This window comes from Rhinoderma darwinii, unplaced genomic scaffold (assembly GCF_050947455.1).
Source record: "Rhinoderma darwinii isolate aRhiDar2 unplaced genomic scaffold, aRhiDar2.hap1 Scaffold_140, whole genome shotgun sequence".
NCBI lineage: Eukaryota > Metazoa > Chordata > Amphibia > Anura > Rhinodermatidae > Rhinoderma > Rhinoderma darwinii.
In genome coordinates, this window is record NW_027461968.1 from 3,556,444 (window position 1) to 3,582,500 (window position 26,057).

General features: G+C 43.2%; 1 pseudogene; it reads right to left on the minus strand.

Moving 5' to 3' along the window:
• Positions 1–3,197: 3,197 nt before the first annotated feature.
• The window catches only part of LOC142699178 (EGF domain-specific O-linked N-acetylglucosamine transferase-like), a 54,921-nt pseudogene continuing 32,061 nt past the window's right edge, over positions 3,198–26,057 (minus strand).

Genomic DNA, 26,057 nt, shown 5'->3' on the forward strand with positions numbered 1-26,057 from the left:
GGAGATTCTTAACGTTAATGATATAGGCATGAAATTTACATCTGAAATACACGAACAAGAGATTAATTTTCTTGACCTTAGGATTTCCCTGGATCCTGGTGGTAGTGTCCACACCGACATCTACCGTAAGACCACCGCCACTAATAATTTCCTTCATTGGGAAAGCTACCATCCTCCAGCTCTGAAAAGGGACATACCGATATGACAGTACCTCAGAGCCAAGCGCAATTGCTCTGAAGAGGTGTCGTTTCAATTAGAATGTGATAAGCTTTATCATAAATTTCGCGCGAGGGGGTATCCCAAGAAATTTCTACACAGGGCATATGCCAGGGCCCGAGCGACCACTAGAGAAGAGCTACTTCATGGAAGGAGTAAAGTAAAAGACATCTCTACATCCACCATTAGATGTATAGGGAATTTTGACGTGTGCTCCCCACACGTCTTTAGGATACTCCAAAAGCATTGGCCTATCCTTCAGGCTGATCCTGATCTTGCCAATGTTATTTCGAATACACCTAACATAACCTATCGTAGGGGTAAAAATCTAAGAGAGTATCTTGTGCATAGTCATTTTTCCAAACCATCTATTCCAAAAAGCACTTGGCTTCCTCCCCCTACCAAAGGCTCTCATCCCTGTGGCAGATGTTCGTTTTGCCCTCTGATGCCAACCACCAAGTCCTTTATCAATCCTGTTCATGGCAAATCCTATACCATTAGACAATTCATCAACTGCCAAAGCAGTGGAGTTGTTTACGCTATACAATGCCCCTGTCCGAAATTGTATATAGGCAAAACCATCCAGCAACTACGAAGAAGGATTTCAAAACATTTAAGTACAGTTGTCAATGATGAGGACACTCCACTCTCCAGACACATCAGATCCATACATAATGGAAATATCAAGAATCTCCAAATTTGGGGAATTACCCAATTACAATTGGGACCCAGAGCCGGTAATCTTGATAGGAAATTACTTCAAGAAGAAGCCCGTTGGATCCATAGGCTGAGCTCATTGAGCCCCCTTGGTCTTAATGAAGGCTTCAACTACACAGCTTTTCTCTGATAGGTACTATACCCTTAATTCAATACTTACCTTATTTGGGGAAAAATTCCCTTCAGATCGCCATTTATATACATTTTCATATATCTGTGACTCTACAGCTAATAAATATTGTTACTTATGAACTAATACTTAGACAACATGGATAATACTTTCGAATTTTTATCAATACGGCGTATTCCATTTGCTATTCAGCCTTATGTATTACTTACAATGTCCCTCTTCTTAACCTCAGTCATTTTCATCAATTTATTTTTATATTTATTTTTATTATTTTCATATTCAAATGTTCCTTTGTTTATGCCAGCAGTAATTCTGTGGGATCTCTTTAGGACCACTTATTTACAATATACGACACTTATCTCCTGTACTCTTCTTAATATATTTTACAACTTGTCCTCACAATAGTCACTCTATCTCTTCATTCGTCAGCACTGCATAGTATTTTTCTTAGTATACACCATACCACATGGTAATTTCTCTCCACCGTACCAACTTAATTAAATTTTGTCACACCTATATATTTATTAAAAGCCATTCCTTACACACACTTTTAGCGTTCCTTAATACCTTTTTAGCGTTTATTGTCATAATATTTTTTATTTACATTCACACTCCGCATTATTTTTATTTATTATATGGTCCTTCCTATATCCCTTAGACACACAGGTAATGTGCCCTCTTGTACATTTCCTCTTAAATGTATTGCTGACAATCTGCATTTACCTTCCGATTTTCTAAGTGCGGCGACATGCGCAGTTTCGTTTCCCCACACTTAGTCTAAACTTCTCTCATCGCATCCTAACACCAACCGCGCCGGCGCGCAGGCTCCAGCGTGATTGGTGCTTTCTTTTCTAATTTCTGTATGGCCGGCTTGGCTGTCAGTCATACATATCATGGCCAGACTGTGTTGACCTCTCTAATTGGTCCCTTACAGGCCACGCCCACTGTCATGGCGGCCCGAGGGCTTAAGAGGGACGGACTTTCCATGCGCCGTCAGTTGCCCCATTTGAACCCCTGAAGACGCTGCGTATGCAGCGAAACATGTCGGGGGGGCTTCGCTATTACTTTTAATCTCAGAGTTCTCACTGACTGAGACATAGACGCCACTCGATTGTGTCGCCCGATGCTCTGCAGACGCCGTAGGAGACACAAAGGCAGATAGTCCACACCATATACTGATTGTATCGGATCGATGCAAAATCCATCTGTCAGTGAACTCCGGCTAAATTTTAGATTCTTTGTCTTTGCCCTAACTGTATTTAATCCTAACCATTAAAAGTTATATTTTAATAACATATACATTACATATTACTATAGCTTGACTGGAAATAAAGGCACTTTTCTCTTATTTTGCTTAACTGCAAATCTGTATCTTTCTTTGATAAAGGGATCTTTAAGGGTATGCTATACACTTTTGATAGTGCCATGTGCATGAGGACTTAGTCAGATCTTGACGTGACACCAATTCATTGAGCAAAAGTACAAGATATATCAAAAGCTAACTAAACTTTAAAAAAACTTCCAACATGTCATAGTGACAAGTCAGAAATTTTGATCAGTGGGGTCTGAGCCCCCCACCGATCACTTAAATGAAGCGGCAGAAGCGCTCGGGTGAGCGCTGAGCCACTTCGTTTCTGATCGGCTTTTGTCGGCAAGATGAGAAATTGGTGTACGGTCACAATAGAAAGTCTATGAGCCCGTACACCAACTGCTTGGCTTTCCGAGAAAAGCCAATCAGAAACGAAGCAGCTCAGAACTCACCGTAGCACTTCTGCCGCTTCATTTTAGCAATCGGTGGGGGGCTCTGTGCTCAGACCCCCACCGATCAAAACTTCTGACACGTCACTATGACGTTTTTGTTACCATTTAATCATGCTTTATTCACAAAGATGTCTTACAAAACAATCACTTTTTTAGGAAGTTTTCATTTTACAAAATGATTTCCACTTAATAAAAACATGATTTATTATTTTTTATTACAAAATCGACCAATAATAATCATATAACCAGCCTCCCATAAGTGTTTTTTTTAGCTATACGTATATATTATCGGACAGAGCTGAATCCAGGACTTGTTAAAAACATGAAATTGGAAGATTTTTTTTTTTAATATAGTTTTTTTCTGAATAGAAACATTTAAAAAAAAGGCACCCCTCCCCCTTATTAAATCCTATGGGGCAGATAAACACAACGGTCGTGGTCATGTGCCCATATCTCTCAATGGTTCTAAAGCCACTGGATGATACAGGAGCAATGGTAAATCTAGCACAAAATATTTAAAGGGGTTGTGTTGTCTCATTACTATGAGAGTGGGTCTGGCTCCCCGACACGTAGCAGATTTTGCTAAGGGAGGTTACCGTCGGCTGCTCACTTCCCTGACAGCGGCCACTACAGGTGAAATTAAGTATTACATCTAGCCAATCAAATGAATGGCCTTCCTTGTGATACATGGATGACTGGGTCAGTCAGCTTGTCAGAAGCTCTCTGTTCTAGATCATATAAGGGGTCTCGAGCAGGGTACCATCCCTCTATGACGTCAATAGGGCCTAATAAGCAAAATGGGGATTGGTTGTCGAGAGGAGACAATCCCTTTAGTTACAACTTATAGGTAAGTGGATTTTTTTAACCTATCTGCTGTACTTTAGGAAAATGGTTATGAATTTTACTGATGCATGTTGGATTTCGGCTTGTGTAGAAAATAACGCATGTACAATACTGCCTGTTCTGGATGAATGAACGTGAGGGGAGCAAAAAAATAAAAGAAAATGATAAAAACTGGTAAATAGAAGCTAAAATGGATTTAATGCATTTACTTCAAACTCACCAAATTCCAACAATTATAATTAAAAAAACTTTTTTATAATAAATAAATAATTTATTATGTTATAAAATAGAACCGAGGACATATTCTTTGAGGTAATTCCTTCTTTTTACGATTACAGTTCATCACGACCTCTTCGGAGCGGCCACTCAGGATGACGAGACACGTACTCTGCCGCAGTGCTGACCAGCCGGAAAAATTCCGCAACATCGAAGGCGTAATTGGTGAATTTTGGGTGTTCTCCCAAAGTCGGGTGATGTCCCTTAATTAGACGGCATAACAAGCTTTGTCATTCTCGGGCACGTTATTCTCTCCATTGAAGGACAAGTTAATTAGGTAATTCTGGTTACAGAAAACAACTTTCATTTAAAGCCCCCAGGACATATTGATCTTTTTTTTTTTTCTACACGGGACACGGGGGAGAATTATTGACAGGTTGAACTAATGACCAATTAATTTACTTTTGATCCTGCCACAGCCTGCAATGTGTCACAACTCAATGGAAGAAGCCTAATAATGGGAGAGAACAATATAATCTAACAAAAAGTGTGAATGGAAAGAGTCAAGAGCGACACCATGTGAACGTGTGGGGAGTAACACACAACAGCGAGGGCTTTATGTCCGAATATTGTCGTAAAATCACTACTCAAAAATTAATAAGGGGTATTCGGTTTCTGCAAATAAATTTTAGGCTGAGTTCACACAGGGCGAATACGCTGCGTAAAGTGACACAGCGTAAAGATTTGTTTAAATCTCATCCACTTTGCCGCTACCGTATTACGCTGTGGATTTTCCGCAACGAATTCCGTTGCAGAAAACACACAGTATTTACGCAACGTGTGAACTGACCCTTATTCTTTGTATAATGAAAAATTATATCATTTTCCAATATACTTTATGTATCAGTTTCTCCCGGTTTTAAGATCTCTGCATGCTGTCCTACAATAGAAACCGTCATTTACTTGCAGGAGATAAAAAAATATCTGTCCATGGTCATGAGCAGCAAAAATGTTGTCAATGAAACATAGAAGAAAGCAGACCCCATAGCAAAGATCAAAATGGGCCCTTAATATGGTGCTGGTTTTGCCACCCAGGACAAAAAGAACAGTTTGTTTCCCCTCCACATCCTTTCCATGACACTTGGGCCAATGCCCACTCTCCTGCTGATAAAAATTCAGTTCCTCTGGAGAGGGGAGTCCTACACAGGTTCTCGACACCCAGTAGCGAAGAGATGGGACCAACCAACCCAGGGCCCCCTTTCTCTTAGGGCCCCATAGCAGCTGCTTAGGCTCTCTCTATGGTATATCAGTCCTCAGCTGGCTAAATGAGTCATTGTTAATGTAAACCCTCTGATCGGGTAATACCCCTGGTATCGTGAGCAGGACTTACCTTGTCCTGAGGGAAAATTTTATCTGCTTTCTCCCATGTGATGTAGTGAATTCCTCGAAGTCGAGCCAAGTCCAAGTAACACCTCTCATCCTGACAATTATACCTAGGGAAAGAAGATCACACATGTACAGTATTCTACGCAACGGCGCCCCCTGCAGGGTAAACACATGCAATAATATGGTAGAAGACAAAACTATTATCTGCCCTGTTCACACTTGTACTCTGCATTATTCGCTACTAACATGCCTGAATCTAAAGGCAACATTTTACCCATTCACCCCTCTAGAGGGCGCACAGCGCAACGTATGCTGGAGGTGCATTAGTTATGCCACACACCCACTGAATGAGTTTTGCAAAAAACAAAAATGGCTATTATACTGCAATGCCACGTGTTTACCGTGCATGAATTTCGATACAAATACATAATGGCAAAGGTTGGTCCTGCAATCTTCCTAAAATTCTCAAAATTAGCGGTTCTATACGTTTTGTCTTGTATATTAAATGCTATGTGTATCAATACAACATGTCAAATTCTCATCATGCCTATTCTAAATATTTGATATAACCCTTCTGTTCTGAAGTTCCCGATTAATAGGGTAAGATTACTAATACACCAAGTCAGAGGTGCACATGTACTAATGGATCTGGGACATTGTCATTGTGATTAATGGACGCTGGTATACGCAGATTCTGATAATCCACATACAGATATGGGCTGCGTGAATGCCGAGCTGACCTTGCACAAATGACTCGTGGGAAAAGAACTTAGCTTTTATTTTTAAAGTCTATAAATATTTATTGAAAATTCCATTCTGTGTCGTCATGGTAGGCCATTTCTAGAAATGTGAATATATGGACAGATCAGCACGCTTGCTTAAAAAAAAAAAAAAACTAGCTCTAAAAGCTGTACTGCTGAAACATTTGCACCAACAGGACCATTAGTATAATGTCATCATCAGGGGCATACACAGAAACCATAGTGCCCCATATCTAAATTCAGAATCCCCCCCCCCTACTGAAAGCTCCAACTATTTTTTTTTTTAAGTTAATGTTCACTGTTCTTTTGAAAATAGGGGTTGGGGCTCTGCTTTTCACAAACTCCAAATTCCCTGCTTCCCCTACCGCCACTAGGGGGAGCTCACTGTATATGTATTGAACTCAATGGGAGTTGTATAAATCTATATGCAGTGAGCTCCCCCTAGTGGTGGCTGCAAGTAAACACTGAGACAGTGTTTTAAAGGAAGCCGTAGAAGTTGTTCAGTTCCGGGCCCTCTTTTACCATGGGCCCGTTAGCGTGGTCATAGGGTCTGCCTCTACAGTAGGTACGCCACTAGTTGTTGCGCAATAGACATTAAGGATTGTCTAGTATAGCAATGAAGGCCGACTTTCTGCAGTCAGACACACATAGTAATTCTTAAATATAATGTTGTTATGGAAAACTCTCCCTTTACAAACTGGTGCAATCCAATCAGGACCCTTCAGGGACTCACACTCCCTGTATTTGCAGCACAGGGCCCCTCACCCGAATAGAAGACGATGACAATAACAATATATGAAGGAATTGCTAGTCATGCAATTTCCTAATGCAAAAGGAGAAGACATTCTAGGAGAGGCAACCATATTACACACGAGAACACAGAAAATGACTTACAGCTCAAATATAACTGCCCAGATTGGTAAAAAGAGTAAATGAGTCAGTCCGGCCCCGTGAAGCCCAATAAATATGTCAGAGTTATGTGTGATCTTCAGCTGTTCAAGGAATCCAAGAGATCTAGAGAAACATACAATGAAGGGTTTGCCGTTATGGAGAGAACTATCAATACATTGCCTTTTAGAACTTCAAATTGCTACATAGACAGAGAGGGGTTATACAGGATTAGAAAATCATGGCTGCTTTTTCCCAGAAATAGCGCCACACCTGTCCATAGGTTGTGTCTGGTATTGCAGTAAACCTCCATTGAAGTGAGGCTTCGTTCACATCTGCCTCGGGGTTCCATTCGTGGTTCCGTCAAACCTTTCCGTCAGGAGAACCCACGAACGGAAACCAGACGGAAACCATAGCTTTCCGTTAGCCTTACCAGTGATTTCAATGGTAACGCTTCCGTTGCTAATGGTTTCCGTTTGTCTCCGTTCCTTAAGGTTTCCGTTTTTTTGGCAGCATCAATAGCGCAGTCGAATTGATATGTTGTCTGAAGGATTTGTCTACACAACTTGTTAAAGTGTCATGGTGTCTGTAAGTACTGGATACGATAATGTTTGTTTTCTTTTATTGATATTTAATAAAGAATTTCAAATGAAAAAGAAAGTGAAAATAAAGAAATATTATGTCTTTGCAGGGGATTTGGAGCTCTGTATCAGAAAAAACACCATTAATATATATTAAAGGGTAAGTAAATGTTCAAACTTCTGACATGTCATAGTGACATGTCAGAAGTTTTGATTGGTGGGGGTCCGAGCACTGAGACCCCCACCAACCGCTAAAACGAAGCGGCAGAAGTTCTCGTGTGAGCGTTCAGCCCCTTCATTTCTGTTCGGCTCTTTCTGGAAATCGATGTAGCGGTGTACAGACTCAGAAGAAAGTCTATGAGCCCGTACACCGCTACATCGGCTTTCCGGAAAAAGCCAAACAGAAATGAACCTGCTTAGCGCTTCTGCCGCTTCATTTTAGCGAGTGGTGGGGGTCTCAGTGCTCAGACACCCAACCAATCAAAACTTCTGACGTGTTACTATGACATGTGAGAAGTTTGTTGAACGTTTAGTTACTCTTTAAGAAATAATCAGCATCATTTTGGACCTGTTTAGATTACAATAACAAAATGGTTGAAGGGCGGACATTCACTGTATAGTGCTCAATCTGTTATGACTGAAGGAACCAATGTCCTGACAACGGTAATTAATAAAACTTGCCCTTTACGGTCTTATTGTGTTTACCCAGAATCATAAATTATCACCTATCCACGGGTCAGGTGACGATTTTCTGATCGCTGGGGGCACCACTGCTAGGAACCCCTTCAATCATGAGAACGGGGGTCCCAGACCCATAAATCCTCCTCACCGCACCCCCTTCAGTGAGGATGAGCTTGAATGGATCAGCGATCGAGCATGCGCCTGCCGCTTCATTCACGGTCTATGAGAATAATGGGAACAGCTGTACTCGGCTGTTTCGGTCATTCCCATAGACTTTGAATAGAGCGGCAGCGCATGTTCGACCACCGCTACATTTAATGTCCTCCTGCGGTTCAGCAGTGAGGAAGAACGAGTGTTCGGTGGAGCCCCCAGCGATGAGAAAATGATCACCTATCCTGTAAGGTGTTTTCTTGCAAATAGCAGTCTCAGCAAAGTAGTACTTACTGATTGGTGGAGGTTTGACCACTGGGACCCTGACAATCCCTACAGCAGGCCCTTGAAGGTGTGTAGAGGCAAAATATAAAATTCAATGGGTATTTCAATAAGATACATTTATGGCATATCCATAGGACTACACCCCACTTCTTGGACCCCCAGCTGTTAGGAGAATGGGATCCCATGGTCTCAGTTTACGTGTAGGAGCGAACTGGCCACTGCAGGGAGAATGGGGCTGTGAATGTGCACGGATTTCCACATTGTAGTCGGTCGCAGGTCTGTAAGCGGCCAATTATATGTTGTCCTATGGATATGCTATAAATGTGTTCTGTAGAAATATCCCTTTAATGCAACAAAATATATAAAAATCCTGGTGAAAAACCTGCTGTACGGCAACAGATTTAGAAACCCCCAGTGATCTGCGGTTATCGGCATCCGGACAGATATTCCCCCTACAGAGGTCTCTGCCGGGAAAATGTAGTATTACATGGCCGCCATTAAAATGAGTGGCCGACCACGTAATACATAGACGGGCCGGCTCTGGCTCATAGAAGGGGTCCAAAGTGCCCCCCCTATGAAGTCTAGATGCCCTGATGTCCTCATGAAAGTTCACCTTTCATCAACGGACCGACCATCTATTATTCACATATGGGGTTCCAGATCACGTGGCCTCATTTAGGATTCGTCCCGCAGTGTATTTCACCTTGGATAAGCATTATCAGCTCGTTCTCGGATATTATAAACATAATATTACGTACCTATATTTGTAATCCACCACAGTGACTTGAAAGAGTGGGACAGACTTCAATGCATGGACCAGCTGAGGGAGAACATCAGTAAGAAATATGTTTAGCGTTGTTATCCATTTGGCTAATTTGTATTTTTATTTTACGGATTTCCTGGGAGACTCGTTGCCACAATGTTATTTCCGATGATCACAGAGCAAAGACGAAGCGTCTGTGGTTAGAAATGACCCCAGGGCATTGCCACCCACAGAAAGGTAATGATTACCTCATCTAAGTTCAGTATTTTTGGAAACTCTGTGCTGCGTATAAGAATGGTGACTCGAATGTTCTCCTCCTAGAGCCAAAATGAAAGTAAATCAGTTAATAATGGATCTATTCACACGTTGTGGTCAAATGACATTTTTTGCAAGACAAAAAAAAAAAAACACCACTCGTCTATGGGCTGTGCCTGGTATTGCACTTCAGCTCCATGAACTTGAATGAGCTGCAATACCAGACACAGCCTGTGGACAAGATGGCGCTGTTTTAATAGCAGCCATTATTTTCTAATCTTGTATATGTAATCTTTATGCTTTTCCCCACTTCAAGTGCCTTCCTCAATACCCACCAGTAGGGGTCAGGTATGCCGAAGACTGCACTGGAAGAAATCATTGGATCAGCTTGTAACCAGACTGGCTTTCATGTTGCATCAGTTTAGAAGTTACCGACTCTTATTCCACTTTTATTGCACCGAGGGCTATGCAAATAAGGGCATAAAAGTGGGTACAAGGCCTGATGGCCCATTCGCTTCAATAGAGGAATGCAGCAATAAGGACAGCACCTCTTTTATAGTCTCCGGCCTCCCATCTAACGTTATATGTTCCTGAACAGTCTGACAAAAGAAAAAGTACTCCATATATTGTTGGCAGGCTATGAATAATTGTATACATATATAATTTACGAGAATGGTGGCGCTCTACTTTATCCCTACAGAAGGCTTTAAAAAAGAAAAAATATATATATATATGACTGTAATGAACTGTGCCCGGGAACAAACCCTCATGTTGATTTATAGCGCACCTTTAAAGTTTCCTGGGAAATATTCAGCCGGAAAAGCACATGTTGTGAAAACGCTCTGAACAATTCCGTGCTGCGGCAATTTGAGATCTAGAGAAAGAAAAAGCGCTGAAATTGACTGCACTAATAAAGCACGCATCTCCTGTCTTCAAACAATACTTCTTCTGTCACCCGTCACATCTCCGGATAACGAGCTTACCAGCGGCGTGTTGTAAAATAACCCGTATCTCATTCTGGGCAGAAGCGCAAACACAGCGTCCTTAAAGGAACATAAATACAAAAGGGGATATTACCAAATATGTCCAGAAAAGCATGACTAATGACCCCCAAGTCTAACTTTGTTTTATACATCACTATTCCCAATTGGAGCAGATGCAATTTTTTAGTGCAAAATACAGATAACACACATTACTGGCAGTCACGCATGCTCGTGATTATAGAGCACTTCCCCTTTAAATTAAAAACAGTCACTTGTCCACCTTTGTAACCATTAATATTAATTTCCCCCATTGCATGCAAAATAAAAAATGAATTAACATTGCAAATAGTCTTGATTAAAAATCTCCTAATGTTTTGGATCTACAGCTCCAATGAAGAATTGTGTTTCCATGGTTACAGACTACAAACAAACAATGTGCTGTCAGATCCTGCAAATAACTGTCCCCTACTTCTTGCTGTTCCTGCCAAGTATATGCAAGCAAGTAGGGGACAGATGGATTGCAATATGACTGCAGGATCCAACTACAGAGCGTTTACTTGTAGCCTGTAACCATGGAGACACATAGGACTGAATAGGAGCTGTAAACTCAAAATAGTAGGATATCCTTGGAATGGTAATTTAACATTTCTGTTTTGTCCGGACCCTCAATGGCCTGATCACTGTGGCATTTTTTAACGTTCTCTGCTGTCTTCCTGCTGAAAATCAGCAACTTTCTACAGTACTTTGTATTTCAATTCTTCTTCATTTTCATGGTCTTTCCTTGCTTTCAGTGAATGAAAACAGTAAACATCCAGAGGCTGAAAACCTGTTATGATCACATCTAGATGGCACAGCAGGATCGCTTATTACAAGAGAAAGCTCTGGTACAATGAAATAGCCCTGCACCTGTGTCAGTTACATACCATGAGGTTTCAGCTTTTGCATGTAAACGAGAATATTCCTATTCACTGACAGTAAGCAGGGACCTTAAAAAAACATGGGGAAGAACTGAAGCAGCAAGTATATTATAAAGTTACCAAACTTTTCATTAAAACAACAATAAACTATAAAACAAAAAAAACTTTAAAAATGATAAAACAACAAAGAGAAATACATTTGGAACATCTTACCCGTTTAGAATCGTACGCTTTCAAGTGTGTAACTTCGTAATCTGTAAAAGCTTTCCACGTCTCGCTGAACAAATCGCCATAGCCATAGAAGCTCTGCAGAAAAAAACATATTTAGTGTTTAGTACAAAGGCATCTAATCCCAAATTCTCTACATTGCACCAAAACCTCTGCTGAATAATTACTGTGCAGACAGGGGTGCACCATCCATGCGGCAAGATGAGAAGTTCACCTCAGACAGGACCCTTCTCTGACTGCAGGGGACGTGGCAGACATCCCTGAATCTTCTCATCTTCAATTTGGAAAGTAGGGGACGCAATTTCACTCAGGAAGTAAGAGGCACCTCTGTACTATATAGAATAACCAGCGGAGTCAATGCTGATCTCTGTCAGAAGCCTCTCAGAAGGCACATTGGCAAAGATCCTAATCCAAATCCCTAAACTTTTCAGGAAAATAGTATATGCTAAATTCTGAAGTCCAGCCAATCTGAATTACAACCTGTATTATAGTCCAGAGCTGCATTCATAATTCTGCAGACTACCACTTGTCAGTTCAGTGTCTGCACAGAGATTGCTGTAGAGCCTATAGTGATTTACACTCTGGGAAGGGTCATCTTATACCAGGATCTGATGTAGAGAAGACTAAGGGTATGTGCACACACACTAATTACGTCCGTAATTGACGGACATATTTCGGCTGAAAGTACCAGACCGAACGCAGTGCAGGGAGCCGGGCTCCTAGCATCATACTTATGTACGATGCTAGGAGTACCTGCCTCGCTGTAGGACAACTGTCCCATACTGTAATCATGTTTTCAGTACGGGACAGTTGTCCGGCAGCAAGGCAGGGACTCCTAGCGTCGTACATAAGTATGATGCTAGGAGCCCGGCTCCCTGCAGTGTGTTCGGTCCGGTACTTGCAGCCGAAATACGTCCGTCAATTACGGACGTAATTAGTGTGTGTGCACATACCCTCAGGGGTGGGTCTGTCGACAAGCTTGTTGACTCATTCCATTGAAAATTAGCAGAATCGTGAATGCAGCTCTGGACTATAATACAGTCCATACAACCCGTTACATTTCAGTGTGTTGGACTTCTAAGGGTATGTTCACACGCAGTGGTTTCAGATGTAATTCTGGCGTTTTACGCCTCGTATTACACCTGAAAAACCGCCCCTAATACGCCTACAAACATCTGCCCATTGCTTTCAATGGGAATTATGATGTTCTGTTCCCACAAGCCTTTATTTTATGCGTTGCTGTCAAAACACGGCGCGTAAAATAACGGCTCGTCAAAAGAAGTGCAGGACACTTCTTGGGACGTTTTTGGAGCGTTTTTTCATTGACTCTATTGAAAACAGCTCCAAAAACGGCCGTGAAAAACGCAGCGAAAATCGCGAGTGGCTTAAAAAACGTCTGAAAATCAGGAGCTGTTTTCCCTTGAAAACAGCTCCGTATTTTCAGACGTTTTTGAGTTTGTGTGTGAACATACCCTAAGACACTATGCCAGCTATAAGAATATTCAGAGCATCTCAATTAAAGTGGTATTCCCAGAATTGACAATTATTACCTATCCATAGGATAGATGAGAATTGTCAGATCACTGGGGGCCCCAACACCGGGATTCCCAACCGATTGAGAGAACGGTGGTCCGAACCCTTGAGGATTTTAAATAGAGTGGCGGTCAAGCTGGGGGGACGGGACATTTTTATAATACCAGATGAATGATTGTGATATGTCAAATAAAAAAGCAACACAGAACCGTCACTTATCAGCCTTGAACTAGACCGTATTAGAGGGAGTAGATGGTCAGGGGCAGATGATAATGTGGTCATTGTGATCCCGGACACAGAGAATTGTTCAGTCTCCGTGGAGCTTCACATCTCAATGGTTGAGGAGATTACAGTGGATTATAAATCAGGATTTTCTCCTTTGACACAGTCTGGCCCAGAACACGACAGGTTGCCGGGGACAATTTCCTTTTAGAAAGCAGAACCATCTGCCCAGGGAAGATAAGCCGATTACCTATCCCGCTAGACGGCCCATGAATGCACCCAAACCCTATGGGACCAAGTGCAACTGCTGATCGACAAGTGAACGCTGGAAGGGGTGCGCCGACCTCTGGCTTTGGTAAATCATTTTTCAATTCTATTGCGGAATGAAAAATAGCGCTCTTTGTGTAGAGATCGCTGGCTCTGGAAGGTCATCTCCACCCTGAACCATTTATTTTGGGAGCTCTGAAGGGAGGATAGTAATAAAGATAAGCAGGACTGGTCATCACTTTCTGATCACTTCTCAAGGGGCCAAGAAATTGAACAATAGATACAAGCAGCTCTTAAAATGGAAGACGCTGATTAAAGTGTAGGATTTATTTTTATTTTATATGTCTATAATTCTGTGCTGATTTATTTGGTTATTTATTTTATAGGGTTTAGGACTACGTTTTTTTATTTTTCTTATAAAGAGCCCCAAATCGTTAAAGGGGTTGTCCAGGAACGGGGTGTTTTTTCATACTGATGACCTATCCACAGGATAGGTTATCATCATATGATCGGTGGGGGTCCGACACCGCACCTATCAGCTGTCCAGGCTGCCTCCGGGCGCCAGATGTTGTGCAGTGGCCGGTGTCAGAAGCAGATGGCTCCGTGGCTATAGTGGCCGTGCTGCAGTACTGCAACTCTGCTCTAATTCAATTGAATACAACCCCTTTAACTTACCTTCACACAGCCATAGAGTTAAAGTGTAACTAAATGTTCAATAAACTTCTGACATGTCACATGTTTTGATTGGTGGGGGTACATGCACTGAGACCCCCACCAAATCGGTAAAACGGAGCGCTCAGCCGATTCATTTCTGTTCAGCTTTTTCCGGAAGTCTATGAGCCCGTACTCCGATACAACAGCTTTCCGGAAAGAGCCGAACAGAAACCAAGTGACACAGCGCTCACATGAGCGCTTCAGCTGCTTCGTTTTAGCGATTGGTGGGGTTCTCAGTGCTGAGTCCCCTATCAATCAAAACTTCTTACATGTCAGAAGTTTGTTGAACGTGTAGTTATCCTTTAAATAGTAAAATTATGTGTGCCTGCAGCCACCACTAGGGGGCGCTCCCTACATACACCTACTATTAAATTGCATAATAAATAGATCTTTAACAAACTCACCCTAGTGGTGGCTGCAGAAGACCGAAATGTATCATATATAACCCCATAGCTGTGTGAACAGAAATCTGAGATTTTTTGCTCTGCAACAGGAAAAATGGAGCTTCATACCCTATAAAGATTATGAAATCAGCATCGATTTTTGCACTTCTCTTAAACTAAGGAGTTCCCTACAAACAGACAGCAGGTTTTATGATTATTTTTCATGCCATGAACAGTGTCAATAATTTTCATATTTATGAATAGAATGCTAAAACAACAGTGAAGACTGACGCACTGACAGTGTATTAGAAAAATGTAAAAATGAAAAAGGAAAGGCTTCAAAAGGTTAAATTGAACTCAAGTCTATTATGTACACGAGCGTAATATACGCGTGTGTGATGCGCGTGCTTTTCACGCATGTCGTACGCACCTATATTAGCGCCGTAAAAATATAGAAGAATTTGCTTCCTGTTCTCACGCCCAAGAATAAGCAGATCTGTCCCCGAGGTTGTGTATGACTGGGTCAGTGCTGCAGGTGGTAACAGAAAACTCCAGCTTCAAAAGTCTCTATAAAGAGGCCACGTCTTGGCCGACAGTAATGGAAACCAAACCGTGCACCTGGGTCAGCGAGACACGATCGGGATAAGAATGTTTCCATTCACTGACAGTGAGCAGGGATTTTGAAAATAGAGAGGAGTTGAAACACAAAATATATTATAAAGTTGACCTTAGAAAGTAGAACTTTTTATTATACACTAATTAAAGTGTATCTATCGTGATAATGTTTTTGTACTAATCCGTAGTTCATGTGAATATATGAAACTTTGTAATACATCTTATTAGTGGAAAGTAACATGTCCCCTCCCCCCCCCCCCCTCACAGTTCCCTTCCCTGCCTGCAGGCTCTCTGTATATGTTCAGAAAATGTAAAAGTCCTCAAAATATTTGCAGGAATACAGAAAATAGAAGAAATAGCGGAGGAAGAGGAGGGGGATGCAGCTGCACATTCTCGGTGTCTGTGAGGGATAGGCATAGAAAATGGGGGTCATCATCCTTCTGAACTCCAGCTGTTGTAGAACTACAATTCCCAGCATGGCCTGACAGCATGTGGATAGAATAATAATAAAGTCTTTGGCTGCCATTGCATGTTGGGAGTTGTAGTTTCACAATAGCTGGAGTGCTGACCCCTGTACTAGGGCGTGTGCAACCAGCAATGTTATGAAGTTAAAGGGGTAGTCTGGAGAAAACCCAATCTCAAATCCCCAAAGAGGGAATTCTGTTTTATTCGGGCAGGGCTCCTTTTCAGAGCACAAGCCAGAACTACTACAAAGAGTGTCCTGGCATTACAGAGAGAGCCCACTGATTTCAATAGGCAGCATGTAATGCTTCATTTCCCCTGTGGTGGCGCTGCAGGGGAAATGAACACTTGGCATCAGGTTCACAGATGATTGCTGGAGGGTCCTGTAACAAAAAGGAATTGTCCAAAGAGGATAAGTTTCCATGCTGGCAATGCCAAGCTATGGATATCCACGTATGACAGGTTACAGTACTGCTACATTCAGACCAACAGAGGAGGGGGAGAGTCAACAAAGGGACCCCACCGCCTCCAATTTTATAACACATACCCCTTTAAGAAAGAAAAAAAAAAATACTTACTGTGTCCCACATGACAATATGGACGTCGGTGCTGAAGGAGTTGTTAATATGTTGTGTAATATAGAGATTGACAAAATCCCAGAAGTGGTGATAGAGATTTACACCTGGGAACAACGAAAAATAAAATAATTCAAATATTAGTAACAATAAACTCACATTTGCTTCCTAAAATCTACCATCTCTTCCTGTGAACATATAAAAATCAACAAAACCGGATTATCAGACATTCTGGATTATTGGACAGTCACACAATAATATAAAAAACTCATTTCCAGGGCTGAATAAAGGGAACAATGAAATCCTAGCAGCCGTGTCCATGTCTGTTAACCAGTCCAGTCTTGTCATATTCCTGGTTATTCTGCAGCTCTGTGCCGGAAACAAGGGCAGGATCATCAGACTTTCTAGATTATCAGATGGCGGATTACAGGAATTTGACTGTATTATGTTTTAGACAGATTTATTCACAGGCCGTGACTGTGCGGTCACTAGACATAACCTCGGCTGTTCTTCATCTGGGGCAAACATTCCGTTTTCTGCCCTAGCCTCGTAAATGGTTAGCACCCCCTGGCACATGCCCTGCCAGCCGCCTCCCAGGCTACATAAGACTTGTGAACTACACTTCTAAAAATCCTTCCTAGAATATAAATAAAGGGATTGGAGTGCAGTAAACATTTGGCGCATCCCATTTCCCCCCTACCGAGAACAGCAAGTACCCGGAGATTGTTGAGATGCTACATGGAAGAAACCGTAGGCCCTGTTCACACAGTTTTTTGCAGGCAGAAAAAAAATCTGTGTTTTTGAGGCAGATCTTGACCTGCCTGCGCTTTTTTGACGCGGTTTTCTCGGAATCTAACGCTGCAGAATTTTTCTGCCTCCCTTTGATTTCAATGGGAGGTCAGAGGCGGAACCGTGGCAAGAAAGGACATGCTGCTCTTTTTAAACCCGTGAGCGGCCAAAAGCTGCTCGGGAAAAAAACGCTCTGCCTTCCATTGAAATCATCGGGGGCGATTTCTGCAGTTTTTTGGCGCTGATTGCTATGCGGTTTCCTCATCAAAATCAGCGCCAAAAATCTTTGTGTGAACAGGGCCTTAGGGCTCATGCACACATCAGTTAATTTCTTCAGTGTGCTATCTGTTTTTTTCAGGGATCCGCGTTCTCAATCTGAAAAACTCAGGGCAGGTCCTATCCCGGTCAGTATTTGCAGATCGGTCTCACCCATTCTGGTCTAGGAGTCCGTGAAAAAAAACAAAAAAAAACGGACTGCCCATGGAAGCCATCTGTATGCAGTCAGTTTATTGCAGCCATATAAAAGGACAAGGATATGTGAATGAGCCTAAGGCTACATTCAGATGAGCGTGTCCGATTTGTGCACGTTAAAAACGCAGCGTTTTTTCTACATTTCATGTCTGTGTGCGTTGCGTATTGGCATCAGTATTTCTATGTAATTGATTTGTGAAACACAGAAAGAACACGGATGTCGTCCGTGTGCTGTTCGTGGTTTTCATGCACTCATAGACATTAATAGGTGACAAGTTCTGCAAACACGGACCAATATAGGACAAGCAGGGAGTTCCACGCAACGGACACTCGCGGTGTGAAAATTTAGGCATGTCTGAATAGCCCCATTGAAATCAATGGGTCCATGTGCTACACGTTATTTCACATAAATGTAGTCATAGCAGGGCTGCGGCTGTGTAATACACGTGTAATACAGCCATTGCCCCGCTCCTGACAAGTGTGCACGTGGGGTCAGCATGCGGCCAGAGCTGCACTAATGAGCGCCGGCACTGAATACAGAGAACATGGCGGGCGCACTGCAAAACACCCCCTAATTCGGTCTTCAGTCCCGGCGCCGCCGCTCATTAGCTGGTCGCATCACCTCATGCTGATTGTGCGTACACTTGATGTCAGGAGCGGTGCAATTTCTGTATTACACAGCCGCAGCCCCGCTCTATTGCCAGAGATCAGAGAAATTTCTGATCTGCGATGCTATTCCCTTGAATGCTGTGATCGAAGCTGACCGCAGCATTGAAGGGGAAAACGAGAAGGGGGATGCCCCGTGGATTGCGTCACAGGGAATCCCTGTGATGCTTGAGGGACATACCATATATGGCCAGACAATCCAGGGTCCATTGAAGGACACCAAGGCTGTCTGACCGTATATTCCTGTTGTTAGGGCATACTTAGTAAACAGGCAGTTGTTAGGTCATACCCATCAGTACACAGGCTAATGTACTGGTATATAGATAGATATATGCCAGTACATTAAAGTTTAAAAAAGTAAAAAATTGAAGTAATGTGAAATACTTAATGTGCGGCACATGGAGGTTCAAAATTCTTCACACCCCGTGCCTCACATCAGTGAATGGAACTTTTTTTTTTTTTATTACAGTTGGCAAAGTATCGTTTTGGTATCAAGAGTCGCAACACTACACAAAGTATCGGTATCGAAGTCCAAATTCTGGTATCGCGAGTCGTGACAATCCTAATCAGATGTACACATTACCTGCATCTAACTTCATGATATACGTCGGCCTCTCGACGACGACGTCACAATGTCCATCTTCTATGGGTCTGAACGTCAGGGAGCCGAATGTCTGCAGCTCCGCAAACCTGGAATTACAAGAAACCAGAAATATTCACAACATTTCAGAGCAAGTTCAATCAGGAATCTTATAAACTCTGAGCAGAAGAGACCAAAACCAACATTCTGTAGATTATTATTATAAAACAGAAAGCTCGGCCATAACCAATAAGATCTCCATTACAAATCTTAACTGGCATGTCACCCAGCTTTCCCAAACTCCTGAAAGGTAAATCTGCCATGTTCTACACTTCTTCCCCTGTAATGCTCGATGATGAGACACATTTGCCGTTTGGGACCCAACTGTTATGGGAATTTTAATACTGGTAATATTAGTAGTCACTCAGCTTTCCAAGAAACAGGTATAACTAACTAACTAACTAACTAGAGGCTGCGTAGAAGACTAGCATTTATTTATCTGTACTTGCCGCCATCTTCTACCAGCGACAATCTGAAGATTAATATTGAAATATAATAAATACATAACCAAAGAATACAGACATCTGCAGATCAGCGGCAGTACCAAGGAGGAATGTTTGATAGTCTTAAAGGGGATGTCATACATTGCGGTCATATCACAGATTTTTTTCTGCAGTTTGCACTACGTGCAAGAACACAGGGGTTTTGCAAAAAAAAAAAAAAAAAAAAGCATATTTGCAATGGAGTCTTGGAAAAACAGTGACATGACTGCAACGTGTGAACACAGCCTAAAAGGTCAAGGTAAAACAATGAGAGTGGTCATGTGAACTTGTATTCAGACGACAGAATCCTGCAGAGACATCATGTAACGAGTATTAGCACATCCTAAATGATCATCAGGGAAAGCAGTGAGTATTTAGACTTACCATCCCCGTCCAGCTATAGTCCATTCATGATTGAGTTTCCGGGATTCTTCTTTTATGTTGGTGGTGACGGAGGATCTCGGTGGTGATGGGACAGGAGTTTCCATTTCTCTCAGACTTTCAGAGCTGCAGGCCGTGTTGTGAAGACATAATGATGGATGTTTTTGGACATTACTAGTTTGATGGGAATCTCCATTTGTAGGCAATGATCTCGATGTGATGATGAGATTGTGTAAAGTCATCCAACTCTGGGGGAAGATTTTTCAGCTTTGGGGCCAGTGTTTTCTCTACGGTGGAGACATCTGGAGGCAGAAATCTCATGAAGTCGGTGACTTAGAGACCAAATCCAGGATTCCTCAAAGTCAATTGTGGTTGAGAATGGATCGGTCTCCTATGTCCAGAATTGTTTTTCTCCATTTCCTCATTTTTATTAATCAGTTCATTCTGTGATTTGGCAATGGTCTCTGATTGGAGCAATTCCTTTTTTAGAGAGTCGACAATTTCTATTACATTGTCCTAGTTGCGTCCTTAACAGATGCTTCATGAACTCCTCAGTCAGCAGAGGATTCCGGGATAAACAAGTCTACTCCATCAGCTGGAATACTGTGAGAGGGAAAGGATGCCTCTTCTATCTTATTAGATGTAGTTATCCCAGTACTGAGGCCCAGAGTAGAGTCAATTACCAGAGTAAGTTGTCCCAGGATTAGGCATGGGCCCTTCAAGAGTCAGAACACCAATATAGGACATTTCCATCTCTCATTGATCTGAGGAAGAGGCAGCGAGTGTTATGACCAGCGGGTTGTGGACCCACTGTGCTACTCCACCGGTTTGGCTTAGGGCCACCTCTAAGGGCGTTGTCTAAGTAGCCTCCCCAGTCTTCACCCTTTAACCCCCGTACGGGGATCTGGACTTCGCTGCGGGGAGACTACCAGGTCGCTACCTCTTGAGGTGGTCCCGGTGTGAGTAGCGGCTGGCCCAGCGGACCAGAATACAACGGTGAAGCACACCGAGGGTACAGGCACTGGCAGATGATACTTGGCAGATGGGTGAGGATCAGAAGACAGTTTGTGATAGGCAAGCAGGGATGAGGGAGTCTCCTACATCAGATAACAGACTGTCAGAGGGAGAGGAGGTCTCTGACCAAGACCCCAGTTGGAGCAAAAGGTAAAATCTGCATAATTCTTTTAAAACCGCCAGGTACCACTCTCAACATTGGTTTTGACATCACCCTGCACATGGGGAGCATTATTAATTATTATTATATTATTTTTCAGGTCCTTTACATTAGGAATACCCCTTTAATCAAATAACTTCCCATTGTCCTGGGCATTGATTTATCCCTTCACCCCTTATCAGCAAGACATGGCGGCTCCAATTAAGCAGGACACTAGGGAGTAGTGGGGAGTTCTGGTGTGGGACTTGGAGTCTGGTTTAGGGATTATGACCTGAAGCAGGTTCCATAGTGTAATGGTTAGCACTCTGAATCTCGGCCAGACTGTCCATCAGCAGCATCAGCAGGAGGGAACCAAGGATAATCAGGGCGGGCCAACCTTGAAAATCAGGGGACACTGAAAGTACCCGTGTGCTAGGAGGACCCTTGGGAACATACAAAGGGGACACCAGGCAGTGGTGGGGAGTTCTAGTGGGAGACTTGGAGTCTGGTTTAAGGGTTACGACCTGAAGCACGTTCCATAGTGTAATGGTTAGCACTCTGTGAGAGAACGGGGGATCATCAGTGCAGGTCTGCCTTAAAAGCAGGGGGGCACTAAAGGTATGTAGCGGGGATCACCCTGAAAAGTAGCACGGCAATGACCCACATCTACAGACCACAAGGTACCAAATCGTCAGGCAGAAGAATAGTCGCTGGTTAAGCAAAGGTCAGGGCAGGCAGCAAACAAGCGTAGTCAATGGACAGGCCGGGGTCAGGGCAGGCAGCAAACAAGCATAGTCAAATAAACAGGCATAGGTCAGGGCAGGCGGCAGTCAGAAAGAGTAGTCCAATAAACAAGCCAAATGTCAAAACCAGAAAATCAATCATATGAAATCGCAGCGAGTGCCCTGATGTTACCGGCACGCTGCAGGAGACTCCACCACTAGATCTTTTTGCAGCGAAATGAAATTTCCCCGTGGAACTCCTTCTCCGGATAGATGGTGTCTCTGGAGAAGGTGTACCGCACATAGTCTCCCTCATCGCTGACATAGCACCTGCAATCATCTGCCAATGGCGTGTTCAGCATGGCTCTCAGCATCCTGCGTGATGCACCACCCATAGTGTCCCATAGTGGGGTCTCATGCACCTGTCTGGCAGTCACTTTAATGCGCGGTGGTAACACATAAGGTGCACTGCGGACCCTGGATTTTCGAGCCACTACTGGTGACCCCCTGTTTGTGGCAGAGACTAGTGGCTTTCTTGCCAGAAACTTCTCCCAGGCAGTTGGTCTCTTGGGAGATGGGGCAGTGGTCTGGTCCTCACCTGATGGTATGGTGGGTATGGGCACCGGATGTTCCTCCCTTGCTGCACGGGTAGGGACTGCAGCTGTTGGTGGCAGCTCCCAGGCAGATGGTCTCCTGGGCAATGGGGCAGGGGCCGGGACCTCACCTGATGTTATGGTGGGTTTTGGCACCTGATGTTCCTCCATTGCTGAGCAGGTGGGGGCTGCAGATGTTGGTGGTGGTGGTGGTGGAGTCTTCAGCTTGAGGTATCGGCCCGATTCTTTATCTGGTGTTCTCCACAGATTTTTAAGAAATGGCACGATCCTCAATGCTGCCGTTAGACGTCCAAAAAAGCCAGTCTGCCTCTGATGTCTCTCAGGCTCCCGGCTGTACGGGGTCTTCCCGGGACGATGGAGATATCTCCGGGGCTGGAACTTTCCACCAGCCCCCGATGCAGCCATCTGGCTGCCTCTTCCTCCACACACTCGGAAGTGTGGGTCTGGAAGGTAGATCCAAAAAACAAACAAACAAAAAAATTCAAATAGAAACAAAAGAAACAAGAACCCAGCCGGGATAATCGCAGTAGTGCTTAGCCGCTCCTCTCTCCTCGATATCTGCCTCGCACTGACCGTTCCTGCTGAGAATTCCGTGACTGGATGACGACGCTTCTGTGATGCAGTCCATGGCAACAAGGTCCTAAGTGGTGCTGCCCATGGCATCCAATCAGATTCTAGCTCTCACTGTACAAGTTGTAGGTTAGAAAATAAAAATGTGCATAGATTGGCATGGACAGATTGTACCCAATGTGTGTTTCTCCCACCTTCTCTGTTCGATGAGGAGCCAATAGAGATGTTATGGTTTCAAAAGTCTAAATACACCCATGTAATTAATTTCCTTCTGGCAGTAGAGCATGCTGGGATCTGTAGTGCACATTGAACTGGTCAACAGCACAGGTCATTTAAAAAAAAAAATCAGTTTGATTTTTTCTGTTGAGGGGGATGGGAGAGACGTGATGGCGCTGCCAACAGTTATTTCTCACTGCCATATGCAGTCGACTCCGCTATTGATTCTGTCGGAAAACCGGAAACCTGCCGGAATGGTGACGAACGGAGACCATTAGCGATGTTTCCGTCACCATTGATATCAATGGTGACTGAAACGGAAGCTGTGGTTTCACTTTCACTTTCCGTTGCGGGGTTCACAAGACGGAAACCTCCGACGGAACCCCGGAACGGAAAGCGAATGGTGATGTGAACAGGCCCTTATAGGAGTTATGTGCGCTGGGATCTTGAAGGCCGTAAAATTGTATTGACAATCATGTCGCTGGTCCCCTGTATAGTTAATATTTTAGTCTCTTAAATAACTTGCATGACTCCACGTCCTAATGTATTATTTTATATAAACAAAGGAAAAATAACCAGAAAAGATTCAGAGATTCCCAGAATCGCATTAATTTGATTTTCATACGTCTCAGTGGAATCATCAACTTTATAAAACGTGTCCCTTAAGCGCCATTAGTCCTAGAAACCATCATGGCTGCCAGCCAATACCGGCATCAACAGACCAATAGGAAACCCAAATGTCATCCAAGGCTGAATGAAGAACTTCCTACGACATGACCCCAGCGGTGATACTTTATAGGATTATTTTTCTGCTGGGAATCCTGTAATAAAGCAGTTTGCAAAGATCGGCACGACTCCGGTATTTTATGCTTTGAGCGCATGGAAAGTAATTCTTAGTTTCATAAATATTTGTTTGCAGCCGCTAATGTAGCAGTTGCCAATTTCCACAATCAATGCCCGCTAAAGCGAGACGCCAAACACTCCCATCGATTCGGTCCGTAGGACGTGTGAATACAATAATAACGGCCTCTGTTGTCTGACTGTGATTTATATTGCTGGAGTTTAATTACAAGACTCTGTTATATGTTATAAAGTGAGAAGAGAAAATTCCTTTAATCGGACGTCCAATAGCCCAGCATAGACGAGCAATGACGAGACTCCCCTATATAAAAATCAAGGTAATGGTGGCATATTTGATGATCACATGCACCGTGTACCTAGAGGTTCTCTACCTCTTCTCTAAAATGCCCATAAAGAGGGCTTGAGAGCATTGGGCTACCCGGATTGGCACAGGATGCCCGCTGTTTTTGCCCTTTATGGGCACATTTAAAGCCCCGCTGTGTCATGACCCAAGAGCTGTAAAACTCTTATTAAATGTGAGGCCTAAAAGAGTTTTGCAATGTTACCAGGAGATGCATAGTACTAGGATATGCGGTCATTAGCGGATGTAGGGGGATCTGACCACTTCAACCCCCAACGATTACTCGATTGAAGCGGCCCCGGTTCTTTGTGGAGATTGTTGTGATTTTCCCCTGCACAGCGGCGCTGCCTTCCAGGCGCCGTGGAGGTTCTGCTACTCAGCCCCTTTGTTTTCATGATCGGTGGGGCCATGTGGTCAGATCCTTGACAGTCAGCAAGTCATTACTAAACATATGCCATCACTTATGAAGACTGGGAAGAGAACACATACCAAGACTGCAGGGGGCTCTTGCGATCACCTTGAGAGAGCAGCTTCTGTGAGTCAAGGTCACAATGTCCTCCCATTTCCCCTTCCTGTATAAAGTCTTCTTTAAATCTGTAAGAGAGAGAAAAAGAAATGTAAATATTCCTTCTCCTCCTTTTATTGTCGATTCTTTTTTTTTTTTAAATAAGTAACAAAATCTCGATGAGGACAATATCCCAGAAGAAACAAATTAAGCTCAAACGCAAGAGGAAAACAAACAATAAAAAAGGATCTTCCAGCCTCCAGAATGCTTAAAAACAGATTTCAAGTTGTGCTTCTCAATGTACGGCGGTTTAAAAAAATTAATCGTAGGACTCGTAAGGGGGTAAATAATCTCATGATCTTCACCAGTTGGAATAGAAAAGTTGCAATTTGTGCATAAAACAAAAAAAATAATATATATATTATGTAAAAATCTCTATTAAAGGGCCATTCCCAGCTTATAAATTGAGATAGGATAATGATGGGATATGCCATCCCTTTATGATTGGTGGGGGTTGGACCTATGGGACCCCCACAGATCCCAGGAACGAAAGGGCTGCAGCGCTAATTTAGCTCTCCGTCCCGCTCAAAGGAGGGGAGAAACAGTGAAGGGGACAGAGGAGCTAAATCATCATTGCAGCCCCTTCATTCTCAGGACTGTTTGGGTCCCAGAGGTCAGACCCGTACGGAAGGGACGGAATATCCTAATCTTGTCCAGGTTATGCAATTTTATCACTAGGTCCAAATTTACTAATTTTCTCTTTCTTTTTCCTGACGCAAGTGAGATCTGGGAAATATCCACCAAAAAACGGCACATTTTTAAATGGCACAGGCAACGTTTTTCTTTCTCGAGCGCAGAACATTATTTGATCACGCATTTTTGAGTAATAATATTTAGCAATAACATCTCCAGTTAGCTCCTTGTTTTAAGGTTCATCTTCCTTCATCTCCTGCACACACCTTGGCTGCTCCTGCTTCTCGCTGCTCTCACCCCCTGCTTGTTCTCCTCCTCTCACTGTAGCTCCTCTGCAAGGTCTTTCTGCTGCTCATCTGATCTCTCCTCTGTTTGACACATACAGCGCTGGTAGTACCAGGTCTCGGCAGACACCAGTCACA